Genomic DNA, 6000 nt, shown 5'->3' with positions numbered 1-6000 from the left:
CAAAAAAAAAAAGCTGCGGTTTCAGCTGCCAGCGAGCACAGCCAACTTTTCTAGAAAGAACAGCACGCAAAAGATCTGTCGTCATCTGTCATAGAAAGCAGACTAGATTTTATTCATAGATAAGGCAACAAGGGAATATGACCTCCTACGAAAAAAATGGGGTCTCCATCGTTGCCCTCAAAACTTTTGCCGCCCTAACCATCGTCCGAGCACCGATAATCCACCATCACTGATTCATTGAAATACTCGCCTTCAAAAGTTTTGAAGTAGGAAATCTATTTTAAAGCCCCTTGAAACACAGATTTTTTTTATACATACAGAAAATTTACGAGAATCAAGGGCCTTTTAGATAGATTTCATTTTGTCAAAATGAAGCACTGTAGCAGTTTCGTTGTTATTTGGCAAATAGTGTCCAATCATAGTCCTAATTAGGCTTAAAAGATTCGTCTCGGTGGATTTCGTCTAACTGTGTAATTAGTTTTATTTTTTATTTATATTTAATGCTTCATGCATACGTCCAAAGATTCGATGTGACGGGGAATGTGAAAAATTTTGCAAAATATTTGGGGAACTAAACTGGACCCAACTTATCTTGAATGCAACCAAAGGACGCGGACGTGCCATCCCCATCCCAATCCATCGTCCGTCACTTCGACTATTCCAAGCACGAGGTACTCGTACTCTATTGGTGCAGCGGCAGGAAGCCAGGAAAGAGTGGCCGTCTGCTGCTCTGCTTTGAAGGACACCGCAGGCAGGCAAGGCAGGGGAGACTAGTGGCACCTAGCCCTGCGCTGCACTGAACCGCTGCTCCTATCCAGTCTCCCTCGTTCGTCTCGGTCACAGCTTATTAATTATGACATAGTCAACCATGTTCGCTCGTTGATTTCAGTCAGCCTAAATTAATCAGTAATAGGGTTTTCCTCTCACAGCAAACCAGCACCAGCCTGGTTCAAACCAGCCCAAAAACCAACCAGCGAACAGGCGAGTAATTTTTTCTCTCACAATTAATTAGCATCAATTAGATTTATTAACTCAGAAATCAACAAGGCGAACAGGTTTGCGTGCAGGACATCCCGCACGTGCCGATGGCCGAACCATGCCGGTTTCAGGTACCGTTTAGATGACAAAATTTTTGACGAAATACCAATGTAGCAACTTTCATTGTTATTTGGTAATTAGTGTTCAATCATAGGTCTAATTAGGATTATAAAGCGATTCGTCTCGTCAATTTCGTACTAAACTGTATAATTAGTTTTATTTTTTATTTATATTTAATGCTTCATGCATGCATCTAAAGATTCGATGTGACGGAGAATCTGAAAAAATTTAGTATTTTGGAGTTGAACTAAACAGGGCTCAATCAAAACTGATCGTCTCAGGGCTGTTCGGTTCACCTCTCCTAAAATTTAGTGATTAAACTTTAAGTCACTTTTATTAGCTACTAAAATGTCAAATACCTCCGCTAAAGTTTAGGGACTACTAAAGTTCAGTGGTTTTTAATCACCAAGAGGTAACTAAAAGTAACTAAAGTGTACATAGGTCAGCTGCTTTAGTGGTCGTTAGTCACTATAACCAAACATAAGGTCATTAAACTTTAGAGGGGTCACTAAACTTTAAGAGTGGAACCAAACAACCCTTAGTCTATGTTTATGTATTCTGAAAATCTTTGTGAACTCAGGACCTGAAAGTGAGATGGCAACGACCGCTTTGCATCAGCGCATCATTAGCAAGCTAAAAGGCGTATCTGGCCTTTACTGAAAACAGTTTTAAAAAAAGGCTGGGTTCATATTATGAAAAGGTCTGATCCATATGGTTCATAAACATTTGTTATTCACTTCCAATGTACTTAGAGGATCTTATCGTAGAACCCTTCCTTTTCAAAGAAAAAAAAAATAAATGCTCGGCTTCCTCCCTCTTCTAAGAACATGTCGGGTGGCCCGCCATAGAATATAGCAGATCAAGGACAATGCTTGCTGCTCGGCCGTGCTTGCTGCTTCCAGGCTGCAGCTGCGTAGCACCAACCAGAGCCACAAATGGAACAGCAGCAACCAGTCAGAAGTGGAGTAGCTCTTTCGACCAGGCACAATGATGAATCTTGGACTCTTTGTTGTACATCGGCTCCAACCCTGGTGCGAGGCCATGATGATGTGGAATCCAGTACCTTTCGGAGTAGAAGTATAGAACACAATTATAATTTTAATTTTAATTAAACACTTCAAGTTTGATTAAGTTATATACAAATATCTGATATTTATGAAATCAAAAGGTAGTCTTTCATATCCTACCGATGAGCTTGATTCTTTCTATGTTAAACCACGCATGCATTAGTGATTAACACTGTTGTATAAATATGATAGATAGAGATATTCTTTTAATAAATTTGATCAAACTTAAAATGCTTGACTCAATATTATGTTAGAATAGGGAGGTACTTCAATACTATCTTTGGTTTAGTTTGTAATGCAGTATGGCATAGTACAGTCTCCCAGGTTACGTTTTAACAATTCATTCATTCTATATATTATATTGTTTATGATTTATGATTATTAGGTAGTATACTTGATTATAAATCTAACTGTATCGAGTTTGTTTTATAATAGAAATTGTTGACCAAAGGGTTATAATATTTTATTCTTTTTTTTGAAAGGGTATAATATTTTAATCTTAATATATTTGCATACCTTGTAAACCTTACAAGATCGGAGGAGTAATAACTCATATATTATATTGTTTATTTATGATTTTATGATCATTGGGTAGTACATTTGATTATAACTCTAATTCTATCGAATTCGTATTATAATAGTTATTTTTGGCTAAATTGTCGAGCAAAGATTTTATAATATTTGAATCACGTACCTTGTAAACCTTACAAGATATAGGAGGAGTAATATCTTGAAGGGCTTGTTTAGATCCCATAAATTAAAACCAATATATAGAAAGTTCTTCTCATTTTATTATTAAATCATTTCTCATCCCTCTCAATTCCTGGCAAAAAAGGCCGAAAGGATTTTACGGTCAAAGAACGATTCGGACAGCTCGAGTTCAACTCCCAGCTCGTATTTTGATTTTGGTTTTTTTTTTATTAAACATACCTGTATAAGACTTATGGAGAACACGTACACACGCATACATACAAATATAGGCCAGGTACTAGAAGGATACAGACGGTCTGTTCGTTGGTTGGTTTCTGGGCTGGTTTGGGCTGGCTGGTGCTTGGTTTGTTGTGAGAGAAAAATACTGTTGGCTGGCTGATTTGGGCTGGCTGAAACCACAAGCGAACAGGCTGAGAAGGGACAGCTGTCCCAGCACACACGCATTGAGAGAATGCTCTGTTCGCTTGGCTGATAAGCATCAGCCTATTTGTCTGGAGCTGAAACGATCGTATACGATCGTGGATTATTACTGCTGGCTGGTTTGGTGTGAGAGAAAAATACTGTTCTGGCTGTAAATTTGCGATTATTTACGACCAAACGAACAGGGCGCATGACTGAAAGTATCGTTGGCTGATTTAGTGTAAGAGAAAAATAATGTTGGTTGATTGAAAAAGTACGCAAACGAACAGGACGAAAAGAAAATGACGACAAAGTCCAAGGAGGTCGTTGTGCTTGCCGCAGTCGTCGCACATCGCCGAGCACCATCGCCGGAGCCAAGGACGGAGCAAGGGTGACGAGCGACACCAAACATAGACCAGGAGGAGCGCCATCTCGCCTTGGCTTTAAAAGGAGCCGCAACAGAGAATCCCGTTACCAAGAACAGGAAAAAATTGTCAGTTATCGTCCATGGGCCGGGGACACACCCCACGCCCACCTGGGTCAGGACCATGGCACGTCGCCGGAGAGCGCCGTAGAAGAGACCCAGGTCCACTCGCCACACCAGAAGCTATCCCTTCTCCTTCAACAAAAGAGGTTGCCACTGCCATCACAAGCTCCTTCACAGGCAGCAGAAGCAGCAGACAACCGCGGACTCCTGTACAAATCCTCCATATCTAGAGAACCAGATCTGGAGGACCCAACCCTCACATACCTCACGAAGGCGCCGGAGTTAGCGCCACCGCGACGGAAATGAGGACGAAGGGACTTAGGAGCTGTTTGAATACGTGACTAAAATTTAGAAGGTGGGGGTGTCTAGGAGGTAGGTGGTGTTCGGATACTAATAAAAAAATAAATTATAGAATTTGTCAGTACTCCACAAGGTAAATTTATTAAGGCTAATTAATTCATCATTAGCACATGTTTACTGTAGCACCACATTATCAAATCATAGACTAATTAGGTTTAAAACATTCGTCTCATAAATTAGTCACAAACTATGTAATTAGTTTTATAATTAGTCTATATTTAATATTCTATGCGTATATTAAATATTCGATAGGACAACGAATAAAGTTTAGGAGAAGCAACTAAACGCTCCTAGTTCCTCTGCGACGATACTGCACCCGCCTCACCATCATCGCCAGGGCCATGTTAGTTCCACCAAATTCTCAACTTTGACACTATGCAAAAGAAGATTCCCCGTCACATCAAACTTATAGTACATGCATGGAGTACTAAATGTTGACGAAATAAAAAACTAATTGCACAGTTTAGCTGTACTTTGCGAGACGAACGTTTTGAGCCTAATTAGTCAACGATTGGACAATTATTATCAAATAAAAACAAAACACTACAGTGCGCTACAGTGGCTCTCTTTCCGACGGCGCCGATTCCGGCCAGCAACTAAACGCGGCCCAGGTTGATTTTGGTTGTTTGCTTGCCGACATTCTTGCATTGGATGTCGTCCTGCTGTACTAGTGCTGTTGTTCACCCCCACCCATCTGCCGCCGGATTGGCCACCGCAGTCCTCTGCCATGCCCATGCTAGCTAGCGGTAGCGGGGGTTGTTTCCTTTGCCTCCGCTCCCTGCAACTGCCACTTCCTCGGCCAGTTGGCCCCGCTGTCCCCTTGCTAGACCACCACGACGCCACCTACTGCTTGTCCGGCCGCCGCCCCGGCTATGCCCATACATAGACATAGCAGTAACACCTCCAATCCCCCAAAACCCTCCTTCCCACTCGTAACCTCAGTCACCTGTTGGCTGTTGCAATCACTTGTGGCGAGTTTTGTGCTAAAAAAAAGTATGATCGCCACATCTGAGGCATGAACCAAACATCTACCTTTTTTTTTGTGTGGCTGCTTCATGTTCGCTATGTTCGTTTGATCTTGTTTAGCTAATAAGCCATGGCTGAAAGTGCTGTTTGCTAATTTAGTGTGAGAGAAAAGTACTATTCGTTGACTGAAAAGTACGACTTATAAGCCAAACAAGCACAAATGAACCAGACGAATAGGCGCAGCCAACGAACCAAACATCCCACGGGCTATCTGGGGACGGACAATGGATGTCTTCTCGAGCATCACGGAACGGATGTGCATCCACGGTGGCATTTTTTTACTTCTGTTCCTCATAGGCTTTTGGAGGTGTCGATTAAAAGTCTAGCACATTTCATTAGATCCTGTATCTCTATATGTTAAAATTCAATAAATCTAATATGTTTAGACAAGATTTAGATTCGGAGATCTTTTTTCTCTAGATTTCCAAAATTCCCTAGAAACCAAACGGGACCTTACACATAAAAAAATCTGGTAGTACATTTCTGGTTACCAAGTGAGAGTTACGGTGATATGTAGTTGGTCAGAACAAAAAGGCCGTCATGAAAAGGCGCCACTTCATCAGAAAAGCATCATGTCTACTCTGTCTTAGTCAAAAAGAAAAGGAAAAAAAATCCTCGTCCTGTTCCATTTCGTTCCGGCGAGAGAATCCGATGCCGAGGTCAGGTCGCATGTGCACCGCACATCACATTAGTGGGGCAAACACAAAGATCAGCGTCCACATCTAACAAACGCACGCACGGCGACACAAACGCGATAGAAGAACCCCCACCGTCCGCCGCAAGGCTACAAAACAGCTGTCTTTCAGAGGGAGATGCAGCGACAGGTAGCCTATCTGTGTGCCCTGCTCTTCT

This window comes from Miscanthus floridulus, unplaced genomic scaffold, assembly GCF_019320115.1.
Source record: "Miscanthus floridulus cultivar M001 unplaced genomic scaffold, ASM1932011v1 os_2658, whole genome shotgun sequence".
NCBI classification, from domain to species: Eukaryota; Viridiplantae; Streptophyta; class Magnoliopsida; order Poales; family Poaceae; genus Miscanthus; species Miscanthus floridulus.
The sequence above is the reverse complement of the archived record's forward strand: the minus strand, read 5'-3'. Positions refer to the sequence as shown.